The following is a 16,572-nucleotide window of genomic DNA, read 5'->3' as shown; positions in this document are numbered from 1 at the left end:
ATTCCCTGAGATCTGTCCCATAATTTACCAGGACTGCACACATTTCTACATTAAAGATCTGAGAGTTTAATTTTAAAACATGCTTTGTATGTGAATACTGAGTGTGTTACCATTTTCATAAAGTGCTTTACTACATATTAAGAAGACCAGGTGGCTTCCAGGAATGAGTCAGTGTGATACTACTGCAGAAAGTCTGTGCGTAATTTAGCTCATCTACAAGTAGTTTTACTCAGAGAATCATAATTTCTCTAGAAAATGCCCTAAAAGGGAGAGAATTAAGCCAGGCTACAACACACACACTTCAGTTTACCTACATTTCCCACCCTGCAAGAAACTGTAAAACATACAGGAAATCCAAGACCCATCTCTCTTGCCAGCATGAACAGAAGAGTTAGTGAAGTCAGATACTACAGGCCAAAATACAACTTTCAGTAATGCAATCTGGTGAAGAGGAAAATGGTTCTCTTTGTGCTTGCTTGTTCCATTGCAAATCACAGCCGTTGTCTGAAACCCTCATGCCTCTCCCACATCCTTTGAGCTTTCTCCCTCCAGCTTGTCATAAATCAGAGAAAACATTATTTTTCTCAGTTACCTCCTTTAGCCTTTCAGAGCATGGTTTAAATAGCCATTTATTTGGAAGCATGATCAACATGCCAGAAAAAAGTTGTCCAGCTGCATCCAGAGGCATTACGAGACACAGTAACATTAATGGAGTATTTTTTTCAGCAATGCTTCAGGGAGGGTGCAAATGAAACTTAGCTACAACTTACACTCTTCAGTCAAATATCCACAAATGGGCTTCTGGATCATTTGAGGAGTTTTTAAGATGCTGCTTAACACAGTTCTTCAGTGAATGGTCTAAAATATCAAACATAAATTCTGTTCTGTGGATTAGCTGTTGTGCCTGAGTGGCTGTTCAGTCATTAAAAGCCATATAATACAATCATAAAACATCATTTCCATGGCCTGGAGGGGTTTTTGAGGTTTCTGAGTTTCTCATTTTGTTCATAAATTACACAGATAAGAGGAAGGACCAGGTTTACAGAAGAGAACTGTAGTGACTGTCTGTGTATGACTCCACTCACAGTGATACTTGTTACTTTCACCGAATGGTCCCATAAAAAAAGTTTAAAATGGCAGATCTCCCTATGAAGCACATCCACATGCTTCACTCTCGTGTTCTCCCAGATCTTTTATATTGTATTTTCCCTGGAATGAAGTAGATTGCATTGAGAACGAGATATAGGACAAATAAGTCACCCTCCACTATGAATTGACCTGTGCTGATCATCAATGAAATGAAGACACCCATTTGTTCTACTTTTTTTCTCACTTGGTACCTTCATAATCATAAGACAACTTTTGGGACAGTAAAAATCCACTTCCAGATGCATCTGACTCCATTTCTGCTTCTTATATTTTTACATCCCAATGAGTTTTGGAAAACAGCAGCAATAAGTATTTAGTTTCCTATTATACTCCAGGTAATTTTCTCCTTTTCACTTTCAAATATTTTTAACCAGCACTGAGTAATTCAGTCAAAAGAACTAAACATACATAAATGTCTAAAACAAGAAAATAACAGCCCATATAACAATGGCGCTTAATTTCCTACAATAACAAGCAGGGGTTTTTCCTTCTTTCCTGAAACTGGACTGAAAACCTTCTCTGAGAATAGCTAAAAAATTTGACTTCATCAAGCTACATTTTCACATCTGTTTTTATCATTAGTGGACATCCATAAAAATCACTGCTGCATGTGTAAGGAGTAAGCTTTCCTTCACAAGATGAAAGAAATAAGGTGCTACACTTCAACCTGCTTATTTTTACCTTTAGACAAAATTAGAATTTGTGAAATTATTGAGGTAGTTTCCTTTTTTACTTTCCAGAAGATCCAAAAGAAAACATTTCAAAACTACGGTAAACATGAAGCAGGATTTGGAGGAAGGACAATATTTCTGCCTGTAATCACAGTAATTCTGAACTGATATTTTAGTAGTCATTGACAGTCTCTGCAGTTTCCATTTCAGGAATTTAAGAAAGCAATGTAGAGGCAGAAAAAAAAAAGAGATTTCAGGGGCAAGTGGGTCCCAGTCAGCACACAGAAAAACAAACCCATGTTTTTGCTCTAAACATACTGTGGTTGATTTCCCACCTAATTGTTTCACAGAAGACCTGTTCTTCTCCTTGAGGACACAGACCAAGGCCCTTGACACTCAGGAAAGTGCCTGAATTCATGAGCTCTACAATTTTAGGAGATGGGGTTTAAAACTCAGGTTGGCTTGAGTGCAGAGGACAGACAACAAATTCAGTAAGGCACCAGCTGGAGGCTCTTGGCCCATTTTTTCCTGCAGCCCACAAGAATGGTGTTAATTATTCAGCTATAAGGTGTGAGGGTTTCACCATAGTGTTCTGAAACTTCTGCTAAACCACAGTCCTGATAAGTGCAGTGAGCCAGCAAAGACATTTCACACACAAAAAAAAAAAAAAAAAAAAAAAAAAAAAAAAAAAAAAAAAAAAAAAAAAAAAACCACCACCTAAAACCAAATACCAAAATATTGCCATGCATCTATTTTAAGATATTGCACATAGAAATTGTCTGTCTTATATCCATATTAAACAGATAAGGCATGTCTTTTGTTGTTGAAAGGGAAAAGTGCATACGTAATATTTTCTGGTTTATACCTTCAAAGTTCTGATGCTTCAGGAAATTATGCCAGTTATGGAAAGTAAAGGACAAGTAAGGAATCACCAGTGATCTGGGAAATTTACTACCTTGGCCTTTACAAAGACAGAAACTAAAAGAAGGAATTTTATTTTAAACATTGGAAACATAGTAATTCCTAAGTACAATAGAGCACCAATAAGGACTAACTAAAGATTGCTCTGTGATGAAGTCCAAGACTGAAAATCAAAATATAGTCAATGAGAGAAATGAAGCCAATGTTCTCATTTACACAAAAACTATGATTATGAAACTGGAAATCAAAGACAATTTAAAAGAAGGAACAGAGATTTGGGTTTCTTGGATTTTCAGGGGTTTGTTTTTATTTGATATAAACTCTTTCCAACTTAGAGTAACACTAACTTTCCTCTTGGTTGATACATAGGTGTTTTTTGCAATTAGTATTTTGAATGCATGTTTTTTCCCTATAGATATCAGGTAAAAACCTATTCAGCCATAGCATCATATATTTTCCTTCAAGCTGGGAAAAATTATGTAATGACTTTCATTGGCTTTAAAGTTGTAATGATAAGTAAGGAGTTAAGGATAAGAAAGTTTGGAGAGTAGTCTTTCGTCTTTCATCCTAAGCTGCAGTTCAAGGAATCATTCCACGTCAGAAGATAGAATCAATTTAATTTTCTTTAAAATATGCAGTTTCTGCCTTTGTTTACAAAAGTTACCACACCCTTCCTCAGACTTCTCAATGAGCTCACTGGGGGCACAGGGCAGCTTTTTTGCAGTTCAGGCAAGCCCTGACACTTTTCAGGTTGCTTACCTGCCCTTTAAAAAAAAAAAAAAACACAACCAAAAACCACATGTTTTATCAGCTACAATCTCTCTTTCTGATCATCACAGTATTTTTCCTACTGTATGTTAGAAGATATAAGTAAATAATAATAAAATATACTATACACTACTGAAGTCAAATGAAACCCTTGGATTTCACAGGTATTTAATCTGTAGACTGCAGAGAGCAGTCTGCAAATAAATGATTTATTCATGAAGCCCAATGTATTGACTGCCAGCATGCAGGCATTGTAAACTACAAATAATGAAATGACACAGAAATGGTGATGTAGAAAACAAGGTATTTAACTGCAGACAACCCCAAGACAATACTCTGATAGTTTTAAAGGTATTTGAAGTATTTTATATCACCATAAAAACCTCTGCAGAGTATAAGGTATTTCTTTGGCTACAGTGAACCATGAATAATATTGCAGAAATACTTAATTTTGTTTAATAGCATTGGGTTGTGTATTTCACACAGGAGATAGCCTGTCTGGCTAGAAAATTTGATTCACAACAGTGAAACTGGTCAAATTATCTATTGTGAATAAAACATGTTGTAAATTTGACCATTTCTTATAGAATAATTGCCCATTAATAACTTCTTGCATTATTCAGCCAGCTATAGACCACAGTATTTATTTCTGAGGAAGATAATGAATTATTGGAGAAACTTTTAAGTGGATAGTTACACAGATTCACTTACACTTTGTACTCTCTTAAGGATGTTGTGGTGACTCAATACTGAATTGTGTCACATATGGAACACATATAATATAGAGAAAATTCCGTAAATTTGATCAGACTATTAAAAGTAACATTTAGGAAATTATATTAGAAGTGAACAGAATCTTCTGGCTAAACTCTAAAATTTGAGCTCACAGCCCTCTGTCTACAGCATTTTGCGTTGTGCAAACAATCCAGACAGTAAATGATGTGCCTTGCCCTTCCCTTTAAGCTGCATTTCAAGTTTCATGAATATTAGTCATGTAAAAAAACAGAAGTATTGTGGGGGTAAAAAGCATTTTTGTTCCACATTCTAATGCAATCAAGAAAAGCTCTTTCAGAAGACTCTGAGTGGCAGGGACTTCATCTCTACTTTCCTTGAGAATAAGCAAATCTTTATAGCATTCAGAGTAGCAATTACCTGGGCTAACTGGACATAAGGTTTGACACAGCTGCTAATTTGTTCTTCTACCCTGGCAAGAAAAAGGGACCTGAATTTCAGCACTTTGTCAAAGCATTTAACACACAGGGGAAATAAATAAATAAATAAATAAATAAATAAATAAATAAATAAATAAATATTACTGGTGATGACTCACCCAAGATATTTAGATATTTACCAGGACACATTCTTATTTATAGAGACAATATTCTTCCTTCAAATGAGTATGTCAGTTTTCACCTTTGATGTCAAACCTGTGATGCCACACTACTCACAAATGTTGCAACATATTTATTAAAACAAGCTTTGTTCCCCTAAGTATGTTCACAAGGCACATGTTTATAGGAACAGGACTGCAGAAAACATTTCTTCTTGAATTTATGAACATGGAGTTGACACTTTCTGTAGAATGTTGTCAATATTGCAAAATGAAACAGGGACCATTAGGAAAGAGAAGATGAGAGGAAGAGACAGATAGAGTCAAATTGTTTGAAATTTTAACTAAATACTGCCTAATTCTATTTGCCAAGTTCACTGATACTGTGAGGTTGTCTGCTACTTTGCACAACACCATGTCACACTGTGCGTACCAAAAAATTCTGTTCTGCACTAGATAAAACTACGTATATGGTCTGATATAATTGATAAAAGGAAACTAATGGAGTGTTGCATAACTCAGTTAGGGAATGTAGCTCTTAAATTTACAAGCATTCAAAGACACGCTGCAATTTCTCTGGGAAAATGTCACAGAGGTTCCTGCTTTATTCAATAATTTGGTGCAATCTAAACTTTGAAGATCTGCATCTATAATGTACTGAACATTTTCTGTGCTCATTAGAAAAAAGCTGAAGGAGATTTGGATATTCTGAAGGAACACAGTCATGCCATGATTCCCACAAAAAAGTTAAAAATGTATTTATTAATTTAGAACTATATGTATACTTAATATTGATGGAAGTATGTGCTTATGCAGATGTCTTTGTTCTTTTGTACTTTACAGATTGTCAGAAGTTTTTCTAACTTTCTCTGAAACTTGTCTTTTAGTTTTGCAATAGTTTATAATAACTGTTAAAAAGTTTGTTAAGGTTTGGGTTCTTACATTTCTTATAAATTCTTTTCCACATACAACAAGAGAACAAAAATTTTTTGCTTGGGGTTTGGATTTACATATTTCTTTTTTTTATCTTTCTACATAATGTTTTTCTGTACACAACAATAGATGAAAAAGTTATTTTATGCTTTATTAGGCTGGGTGACATATTCTTCCAAGATCCAGTGGTCAGCAGTATTTTCAGCAAACTGTGTGCCACACTTGACTGCAGTTTACAAGAAATTGTAAAACAAGAATTATAGAGCACAACAGGTGCTATTAATACACTATTAATACACTGGCAGACTTTCCTTTCTGTACACATCAGTCATAAACAAGCCTTGATTGTACATATTATACAATCATGAGTATTTGTCAAATAGCTTCTACAAATGACATACTGTTTTGTTAGCATCTATTTGTTCTGCACGTCTATGAAAGACATGTCTATCATCTAAGCCAGGCTATATAACTTCTGTTTCCAAATTTGAGAAATGTTTTAACACACAAACAAAACCCAGTGCTCATTCTTGTTCTTTAGCATGTAGTATGTTTCCAAATGGAGAATATATTGTGCACTAAAAATTATTCCCTTTGGAAGATTATTTCTGTGACAATTTCACATAGCACTTCTCACATCATCTTAGTCAGTGCAGAATCCTACCAGTAAAATTTTAAATAACAATAAATTGAGTTCAATGAGGTGGTAAATATGACAGAATTTATTAATATCTCTTGTATTTCAAATAGCAAGCTTCTGTTTGTCAAAGTTGCCAAGTATAATGATTTGCTTTCTAAAAAGCAAACTAGAACTCTATATAGAGCTCTTCATTAAAACAACTGCCAGTTACAAATATCCTCAATATGTCTCTTAACTACAAGGAACATTTCTGGTTTGACTGTTTCAAGGCACACTGGGCAAAAAGCACTAGCTTTACATATCACTATGACAACAAATATAATATGCCTTATAGAAATGTTTAAAAAATACCACAAAAAATCTTGTGGTGCTTTGGAAATATTTTCGTATGATATTTTGATAAATAACCCATGTCCAATTTCAAGATATTACACAACTGGTTTAGGCCAACTAACTGGATGGCAGTTGGCAATGATGCAGAATAGTTTCACTATAAAACTGACCCAAAACTGTAGTGTCCTCAGCCTTCATTGAAATAATTTAATCTGTCATTTCAAAATGTCAGTGCTTGAGGTTTCCTGAACATTTTTGCCAAGGCTATTTACTCTTTAAGGATAGTGAAAGCATTATTTTGAAATACACTTTAAAACAGGTTGTAAAATGTTTTCAAGTTCTGAAGAATATGAAGAACTTGTAAATTGAGAGATTCATTTTCCTCTCAAGATGAGTGTGCTGCATCATTGAGATTAAATACAGCTAAATTGTCACAGTTCTTAGCTTATTGCTTTGTTCTCTAAGTTATCACCTCAGTGTTAGCACAAAGGGTCAGTAAGAAATCTGAGGCCACTGATATCTATTTTAAAAGATCAGCTCTTACTATTTTCAATTTTATCACCACATCTTAATGATCCATAAAGTGATAAAGAAATGGACAACTCAAATCACACAAACACACATGAACAGTCTGCACCTAGCAAGGACAAAGTTCTTCTTTGTACTGAATACAAAAGTGATCCCCAGATAAAATTCTTAAAATACATCAAAATGCTTACTCTATAACAGGAAAGTCCAAGCACTTGGAACTGGCAGCCCAGAGAAGTTGTGGGTGCCCCATCCCAGAAAGTGTTTAAGGCCAGGCTGAATGGGGCTTTGAGCAACCTGGTCTAGTGAAAGCTGTTGCTGCCCTTGGCAATCGGTTTGGAAGCAAATGATCTTTTAAAGTCCCTTTCCAACCCAAACCATTCTGTGATTCTGTGACTTTATGAGATCTCCAAGCTGAAGACATGGCCAGTGACTAGCAGGCAGTGAAGTATTCTCCTGTGTTGACGTCAGAGTGTGCAGATCTATTTTTCTGTAGGTAAGTCTTGTTCTGTAGAAGCTCTTATCAGTTGTTGGCTCTGAACAAGGATGAAAGAGAGAGAGACCTTCCCTCTCCTGTGCCAGGAGTAGCACATTTCTAGAGACACTAGCTCAAACTCACAGCCATACACTGGGTGAGCTCTGCTCCCCTCAGGGTCTGTGCAGCCTCATCAGTGGTCAGCCTCATGCACACTGTGCAACCCTGTGTGAGGAATAGTACAGAGAACTCAGCATGAAAATTAGAAATATATTTTTCTTTCTTTATAAAGCTTCTCCTAACCACACTAATTCCTATGACATGAGCAACTCTAAGCAGAAAACTGGGTAATCTGTTTTTCACCTTTTATACACCTGCTCTGCAGTCATCTCCTTGGTTGAAAAGTGCACCACAGAGTAGAAAATGGGATGCTTTTGTTTGGATTTAATTATGGCCTTCACATAGGCACCAAGCATGGAAAGTCCTGCTTAGCTGTTCATGTTGCATGGGATGACATGAGAGGAACTAAGCCAAAAGACTTGGGGGATACTGTTGTGAATAATTAAATAGCTTCCATGAAACTTTGAGTGAAAACAATAACATAAAAACTGCTGTATTAAACCAAAAAAAGTCTTGTTTCAGTATTTCATATTACAGATACTGAAGCATTCAGTTGGAGCCATGACAATTAAAATCTTGTTGGAAGGAGACCAAGAAGAATTATCTCTGAAAGAATGGACTAGTTTTCATTGTGAAAGTCATAGTGAAGTTTGCTTTTGAGTATTTATAAGCCTTTCTTTTCAACAGAACTTAATTTTAGTAATTAGTGTCAAAAGTGTCTATCAGTTGTTTAATTCTTCTGTTTAATTTAAACACAAACTTGTGTTATTTATAACAGAATATAATAAAATAAATTCATGGAATACAAGCTAGTGAGACAAACATTTTGCCCCAAGATGACCTCTTTGTAAAGAAACACTGATACTTCAGTATTCCTCTCACTCAGCAGTAGCTAAAGCTTTCTGGAGAAGTCTTATTTTGTTGAAAATTAGTAGCATAATGCCTCAGGCCTAGATTCTAATCTGGTTTATTCACAAAAATATTTAATCTATGTTTACTTGAGAAACAGAGTAAAACAGACATGTGGGGCAAAATCCTGGACAAAGAGAAGTCAGTGTTGCCTCATTAATTACTGGCGTTTACAAAACTACAAGGTTTTGTTAAAAGTGTGAAACTTTTATTAATTATTAAATATCTATACTCTGATTTATAATAAACAGACACTAGTCATTATCACATGGTTTACAATATGCTTAGCTAATATCAGATTATCAATGCTTTTAAAAATTTAACAGTAAATTTCAGTAAAAATATGTGGGAAATTAAGAGAATGAAAGATTATATTTTTGCTTTAGAGGCATATTTACATGTTTACAGTTAATACAGTTGAGAAGTTATTCAGTGGTTTGTAGGCTCAAAGGAAACCCTGAGTTAATAAAATCATCTCTACCGCAGTAAATTATGTACTGGATATATTTTTTCCATTCATGAAAGGATATTTGTCCAAAGAATCCTCCTGCATCCAAGAAAATAAAGTAGAAAATGTACCTAAAGTTAGAGCTGAATCCCAATGAATGCCTAATCAAAATTTGGGTGCCAAAAGTGTTCTTGTAATTAGGTAATTTTATAAGTCTTGTCTCCTACTCTTATCATCTATCCTAAACCAGAGCAGTACATTCATTCCGATGCCTTTCCCGTTTGTGAAACCATACAGCATCAGCTAATGCACATGTTCTCCGTGTTCTTGGCAATGAGGCTTCTGTCTCTGGCACAGGACAGCACAAGAACAGGGTCTGATGCTCAGCCAGGGTCTGGCCTTGATTCCGAATCAGGATTGGGCCAGTATGTTCCCTTGCATATAGGCCATCCAAACGACCTTATTGTAATATTGGGAAGTTTGCCATTTATTATTGTCAGAAGAGCCAGGGAGACTCCAGGGACTTGGTGTACTTGTGACAAAGCTCTTACTGGACACATTGATGAGCTGCACACAAATAGGATTCATGTCTGGCACACTGTTTCCTGGTCCACTGCCACTGGGATCAGCTTTTTCTGACAGCTCTGACTGCAAATACAAGAATCTTATCTAAACCAAAAAAGGGACTTCACTAGAGTTAAAATATGGGAGAGGAAAATCTGAAATTTCTTCCAGACAGTCTGAAAAATCCCATTATTTTTCTTATGAGGAATCCTGTTTCCCTTATAAAGCCAAATGTTTTTCTGAGTTTTTTGAATATTCTTGAAACAAAAAGTCAATTTTGGCACAATGAGTCCTTAAATGGCAAAGATAAAATCAAGTTTCAGAAGAAGAGGAGACAAACAGGAGTGCCCTAAAGTGCATATGAAGTTTTTTTTTTTTACCAAGGAGTAAATGAAGTTAAAATTCTGAAGAGGTCAGCTAAGGCTGAGAGCATGCAAGCCCAGAGGGCTGAACTTGGCCTGCAAGAATATTGCACACAGGGCAGGATTAGAAGCAAAGGCTGCATGAAATTTTTGCAAACTGAGTTCATGAAAAGTATAACAGTACTAAACACAGACCCTGTCAGTGATTGGGAAGTTTGCATTTATTGCAAAAGCTGATTACACTTCGTTATCTTTTCTCTATCAATTGATATGGTAAACTTCTCAGCCATGAATGCCTGGCTAGCTAGGAGTGAAGTCTGATAATATAAAACCACCATTCTCTCATGCACCAATTTGACAGGTTGTAGAGGATCTTTGAAAGCTGTAAAATAGCATTAGTCAGAGATAATGAATAGAAATTTTCTTCAGTGTTTATTAATAACATGGGAATGAGAATAGTGCTAGCTTTGTCAGAGATGGAAATATAAATGAGAGGAAGCAAACTACTTTAAAATGCAAGATCTCTTGCCAGATTCCAGATCACCTATGGTATCAGAAGAAAACTCCTAGAACAAATGCCATAGCATATTTTCATTGTATGTTTGTTAGTCAACTTCATGCAGTTCAGTGAATGTTTCATTAATTAATGGCAAATATTCTACAGAGCTATTTAGATAATGCAAAACAAGAAGTAATGATGTAGCTGGTAAATTTTTTTGACAGACACTTTTTGTAGTTTATAGCAACAAATGAGAATAATGCACTTTCAATTTAAAAGAGCAAGAGGGCGTCATAAAACACAGCATCCTTAATGAAGTTTTCAGAAGACTGGATATGAGTGAAGAACTCTAATATAAAGTGCTAAAATGAAAAAAAAAAAATCATTTAAAAAAGTAACACTTCAAAAAAACCTCGCAACTCCAACTTATTAAGGCTGTTCCCGATATGATTTTCTGCCAGCTGTTTCATCTTTGCTCCCCCACTGAGAAATCTGAAAATAATAAAAACAAAGAAACTATTATATCAGAAGCAAATTTTAGAAAAGAACATTCATTTTATCCTACCAAAGTAAATTCGACTCTCAGTGAAAACGACTTTCAGCAGAAAGATATCATTTTGTACTTTCACAGGAAAGCCATTCTCATTCTAAAAGGTGAAGGCAAAATGTATACCTGAAAGACGGCTCCTATTTCCAAAAGCTTAACTAAGCCATTTTATCAGCTTGGTAAAAGAAATTACTCCTCATTTCAGATCCTTCCTAATTTACAGGCTCAGAATAGCATGGTAACAAAACCTTGATCACTAAGAATATATCACACTTCTTGCAGACCACTTTTTCAGTGTAAAATTATATTCACAGCTGTGACATCTAGATGAAGAAAACTATATCCCTGGATACATTAGCTTTTTAGTGTAGAGCATAGCTTAAATGAATTTTTCTATTTGTAAATTATTTCCACCAGAGAAAATCCAATTATTATTTAGTCTATTTTGCCCATAGCCACTAGTGTGTTACTACTCTGTTCATGCAAACCATTCCCAGGTCCTTTAAGTCCTGGCCTCAAAGCTAAAACTTCCTGTGGCAGGGTGTGAGTAATGAGATCAAGAGAAGACTTAAAGCTCATGTCACACATGTGGTATGGGTACAACTTAGGTGGAAACTTACTGTTTAAAGTCTTAAAACTGAGACAAAGCTTTGGAAAATTCTTAAGAGCCAATCCCTAAATGGTTGTCACCATGTGACTCCACCTCCACATCAAACACCAACAAGCATCTTCAAGGCACATATTTAGACTTAGCCAAATATCTGGTCTGTGTTTGGGAGAGACCTTGATTTAATCCTGCAGGTCCTTGGCTCTGGCTCTCTGGAGGTGCTTATCACTTACCACCTTTACAAATAAGGCCTCCCAGCACATACCTCACACTGGCCCAGGGACATGTGCCATGTAAAAGTTATGGGTGAAGAAAATACCACCATAGACGAAGGGGTATGATAGGCACATGTGGCAGTAGTTTATCTGGTTGAGTCAGTCACTGCTCAGAAAAGGACAAAATAATACAAAACAAGACAAACTAAGAAAAAAACAAAAACCCTCTCAGGATCCATTAGCAAGAGAAGCTTGACGCACATGTAGCAAAAAAAAAATCTTACGCAGAAAAGTGGTGGAAAATGCTAGGTGCTTATCTCAAATAGGTGACAAAATGTACTAAATTATTTTAATAATTTAGGCACAATATTTCAGTCATCTCTACTACCATATAAATTCCATAAACAAGAATGCAAATAACCAGGAACTACTGCATGGCTGTTACATTATCAGCACAGCTGGGTGCAACATCAAAGTCCTCATAAATGAGAGGAATTGCTGTTATGCTATGATACAACACTTGAATAAGAGTTTAAAAGTAGCATTCATTTTCTTGATTAAAGATTAACAAGGTGAAGTGTTTAATTGGTATTTTAACTGGGTAGCAAGTAAACGAATTCTGCGTTTTGGAGTTTAATGAATTCTGTGGATCATGAGAGCACAGTTCTTTGTCTAATTTAAAACTAAGTGGTTAACTCAAAGTGCATTTATTTAAGAACATATTGATTTCGACTTAGGGAAATGAGGAAACCTGATAAAAGTTTATTTTAATTCCTCAGCTTTATTTCTGTGTCATCTATTTTTGTTGGTGCAACTAATCTGGTAGAACTAATCTTCGAAGTTTAATGACCTTTCAAGTTTGGCTCAAAAAGTCAATGAGGTGGATATAACATTACTTCATCCATGTACTGGTGTCCTCTTAGCCCTAAAAGATCTTTATCTGTCAACACATCTTCTCTCAATGCAGAAAAAGTTTTGTTCACAGAATTTCAAGCATTTCCTTCTCTTACCTATGATAGAAGTTCATCCCCTTCCAGTCTCCTCCTGTTCCACCTGGATCATTTTTTTGAAATGTTTTCTTTTTTTTTTCTTTATAATTTCCTTTTCACTTAGGTGTTTCATTGGGCCTTGTATAAGAAAACCAAAAGACAAACCCTCATAAAAGCTTGCTCACCTCTGAGCTGGATGCCTCAATTCTCCTGTCTTCACTGTTCAGACTCTGCTAATTTTGTCCTGTTCCATAGTTCAGATTAGTTCAGAAAGTGTCTAACAGGCTTGTTAATTGTCCTATGCTGTTTCTGTCAGCAAACTTTGCTCATCACATTGGGATGAGGCATGAAAGAATTTCTGGCTACATAACTGGAAAATACAGTGCCAAACTGATTACTGAGGTGTAGTTTTTATAATAACAATGTAATAATTTCCCTAATTTCAGCAATAATTCATACTCTGGATGGATTTGTACTTTGTATGAATTATTCCAGATAATTGTCCATATTGTAATTCATGTTATCCAAGTAAGATTAGATGAACACAGCTGTGTTTTTCTGACAACAGCTTGTGACTATTTGTGACCATGTGAAACATGCTAGTACATTGTCAAGAGGCTGCTTAAAGAAAGTTCTATTGGTTGTTAATGTCACTATTTAGAGAAGTTGCTTGACTTTCAAACTTTACTGCATAGTAAGACTGATTTGGAAGATGAAGCTATGCAACACATCACTGTGTCTGGGAATGGATAAAATCAAGTGTTGGATTAAAGACCAGTCAAACAAAACTCACAGGCAAAAATAACAACATTCTGCTTTCAGCATCAGCAGTAGTAGATAGTGATCAAACAACATGTCTTAATAATGGGATTATGAAATGTTGTTGGATATGAATCAGATTCTCTTTCCCAAATCTGTTTAAGGTAGATTCTGCTTGGTGAGCTCAGAGCTCATTGTCAGTAATAAGTGGAGCAGAGGGCTACCTTTCTTGGAAGATGTGAATCCACATTCTGTTCCTATTCTTATTTTTTATGTGCAGAAATATCCAGCACAACTCAGACCTTTTCCAGGGAAGTAAGGAAAGGAGAATCAAGGTATTTTCCTTGTTTAAGATATGTATCTCCTTCTGAAAGTTGTTCAGAAGTCCTCAGATTTGTAGAAGTAGTACCATCACCTCCTCTTTGAAATAATATTAATAAAAAAAAAAACTATGAGAGCAAATGGAACATATTTGTTTGACTTAGTTTTTGATACTGCAGTAGTACCCAAAGAAGTAAACCTCAGAAAAATCACCTATAACAACAGAGTAATGATGTACCGAGCAGTGCGAATTGTGCTGACATGCATCAGAGCTGAAACCTCTTTGGCCCATCTGGGTTTTGAAACCATGCACTGGAGGGTAGCAGATGTCCTTCTACAAAGGGAAATGATGTGTATGAGGCATTTCTCTCACATGCAAAACTGTCATATTTATGTAGATTGCTATGCACAGGGGCCAACAGATATAGACAGACAATTCACCATAATTAAATCTTATTCAACTTCAATGAAATTGGATGGCAGCAGCTACAATCACAAAGAGTAAAGAACTGCTGGCTTCAAGTGAAACAATCCCTCAGCTACAAGAAACTGTAGGTACTACTATACAAAACTTCATAGACAATAACATTATGCGTTATGAAATAATTTTCTTAGGACTTACCAAGAAACAGCATCTGATGCAAGTAATAAACATACAAAAATAGTTAAAAATTAATACTCTGCAGAGATTCTAAAATCATCACAATCTGAATTTAGTTTCAGTAAAATGTGTTCACTATGGAGACCCAGGAAAAAACCTGGCTCTGACACTGAACAGAAATAAAATAAAAAAAAACCCCAAAAGATAATGATTAACCTGTACCTGTCATGCTACACTTGCTTCTCATTGATCTCTGGTAGCTCAGTTATTTTGCTTCACTGAAATTGTTCGTGGGGTCTCCATGTAATGCAATAAAACTTTTCAGTCTGTTTTTCAAGTGGAAAAGGACTGCTGCTGGAAAGATTAAAAAAAAAAAAAAAAATTAAATATGGAAGGAGAACACCCCAAAAGGTAGCCATCCTCTCTATATTTTTTATAAACTTCACTCAGAACCTCCTAACAGTATTTCAAATTTCTATTTTCAATATACAAAGAAATACCTTGACTTTTGCATAAATGTAGTTAACAGTTTACACTTGACATATCAACTAGACAGAAAAAAAATATTTCTTCCTGGATTAGGCTGTTTTTTCACAGATGTTGGATATGAATTCATATCTAGCTACAAATGTTGATCTTTTTTGAATTGCAGACTTCAGCACAGTCATAACTGTGATAATGGTCATAATATTAATGGTCTTAATCTCTTCTGTCACTTTGACACATCCAAAATCATCAGTTCAACTCCAAGTCAATTTTAGAATATTTTTTTTCTATCCAACAGACAAAAAAAATTGACAAGTTTTTTTATAATAACATACTTTTCGGTGAGTATCTTTTTTCGGCAAGAGCCAACTCTACAAACTGATTAATTCATTCCCCACAACAATTTCATGTAAACTCACAAAAAGCCAGCTGCAAAAGCTAGGTTTTTTTCCCCCAGGAAAAAAAAACAAAATAGAGAAAACAGGTATTTATTATTTGGTTTTGATTGTTCACAGCTGGTGATTTCACCAGCCAGCATAAATATTGGCTGTTTGACCCATACTACATAAATGAATTTTCAAATTTCATAGGATTCAGGTGCAGATTTTTTTTTTTTTTTTTTTTTTTTTAAATAACAAAAGATGATTTGCAAATCGGGTTCTAGGGTTAAACTCCAGGCTCACCCAAGCCTGTAAGTAATTAGTTGTATTGACTTAATTTGACCACTTCTGTAGCACTTACATACTAATGATGCAAGAAAGGTGAAACTCATGGACTTAGAATCATAGTATCATAGAATTGTTTTGTTGGAAGTGTCTTGAAGCACTTGTTTTTTAAACACAAATCTGGAGCTCCTCAGTAAAATATTTACAGTTGCCTGCTTTGTCTCTGAAAATTGCATCTTTAAGTTTAGCCTGTAGCCTGAGCCTTTGGAATTACAATGCCACACACAGAATCAGCCACAGGTATTTTAAGCAGAAAAGAATATTTCACTTAGAAACTTATAAAAATCTCCTTAAGTCACATTTCATTGAGGTTAATTACCAGCACTTCCTTTTTTTTTGTGTATGTGAAAGGTCACTGTTGTAAAAAAAATATAGGTCAGAACTCTCTTAATCAGCATTTTGGCAAATGGAAAAGGCCATTCTAAATTGCAGAGTAGCACTGACTGTTTGCCTTATGTTATCAATCTCTTCAAACATGAGAATTCAAGCTGAAGCAATAAAATATGAACTTTCTGTCTTTTAAGAATACTGAAAAGGCCACATTAGTCTGAAGAACTGTTGAATAAACTGAAGAGTAGGATGAATATGAGCTTCTACACTTGTGTCCAGATAGGAATTTTAATTATTCTCCTTCCTTTTTTAATTTAAGGTGATGAAAAATTTAAAATTAAG

The 16,572-nt window shown here is 35.2% G+C and overlaps 1 long non-coding RNA gene across 2 annotated transcripts; it reads right to left on the bottom strand.

Moving 5' to 3' along the window:
• Nucleotides 1–10,413: 10,413 nt before the first annotated feature.
• LOC120758636 (uncharacterized) lies at nucleotides 10,414–15,624 on the bottom strand. 2 transcript variants are annotated; one of them, XR_005702961.1, is made up of 5 exons: nucleotides 15,511–15,624; nucleotides 14,912–15,043; nucleotides 14,327–14,422; nucleotides 13,030–13,146; nucleotides 10,414–11,142 (listed from the first exon to the last, which is right to left on the bottom strand). It is a non-coding gene; the product is annotated as an uncharacterized LOC120758636 (long non-coding RNA). The 2 variants fall into 2 exon arrangements; XR_005702959.1 differs by having other exon boundaries at nucleotides 14,912–15,040.
• Nucleotides 15,625–16,572: the final 948 nt, after the last annotated feature.

Source organism: Hirundo rustica, chromosome 1, assembly GCF_015227805.2.
Source record: "Hirundo rustica isolate bHirRus1 chromosome 1, bHirRus1.pri.v3, whole genome shotgun sequence".
NCBI lineage: Eukaryota > Metazoa > Chordata > Aves > Passeriformes > Hirundinidae > Hirundo > Hirundo rustica.
The sequence above is the reverse complement of the archived record's forward strand: the minus strand, read 5'-3'. Positions and strand labels throughout refer to the sequence as shown.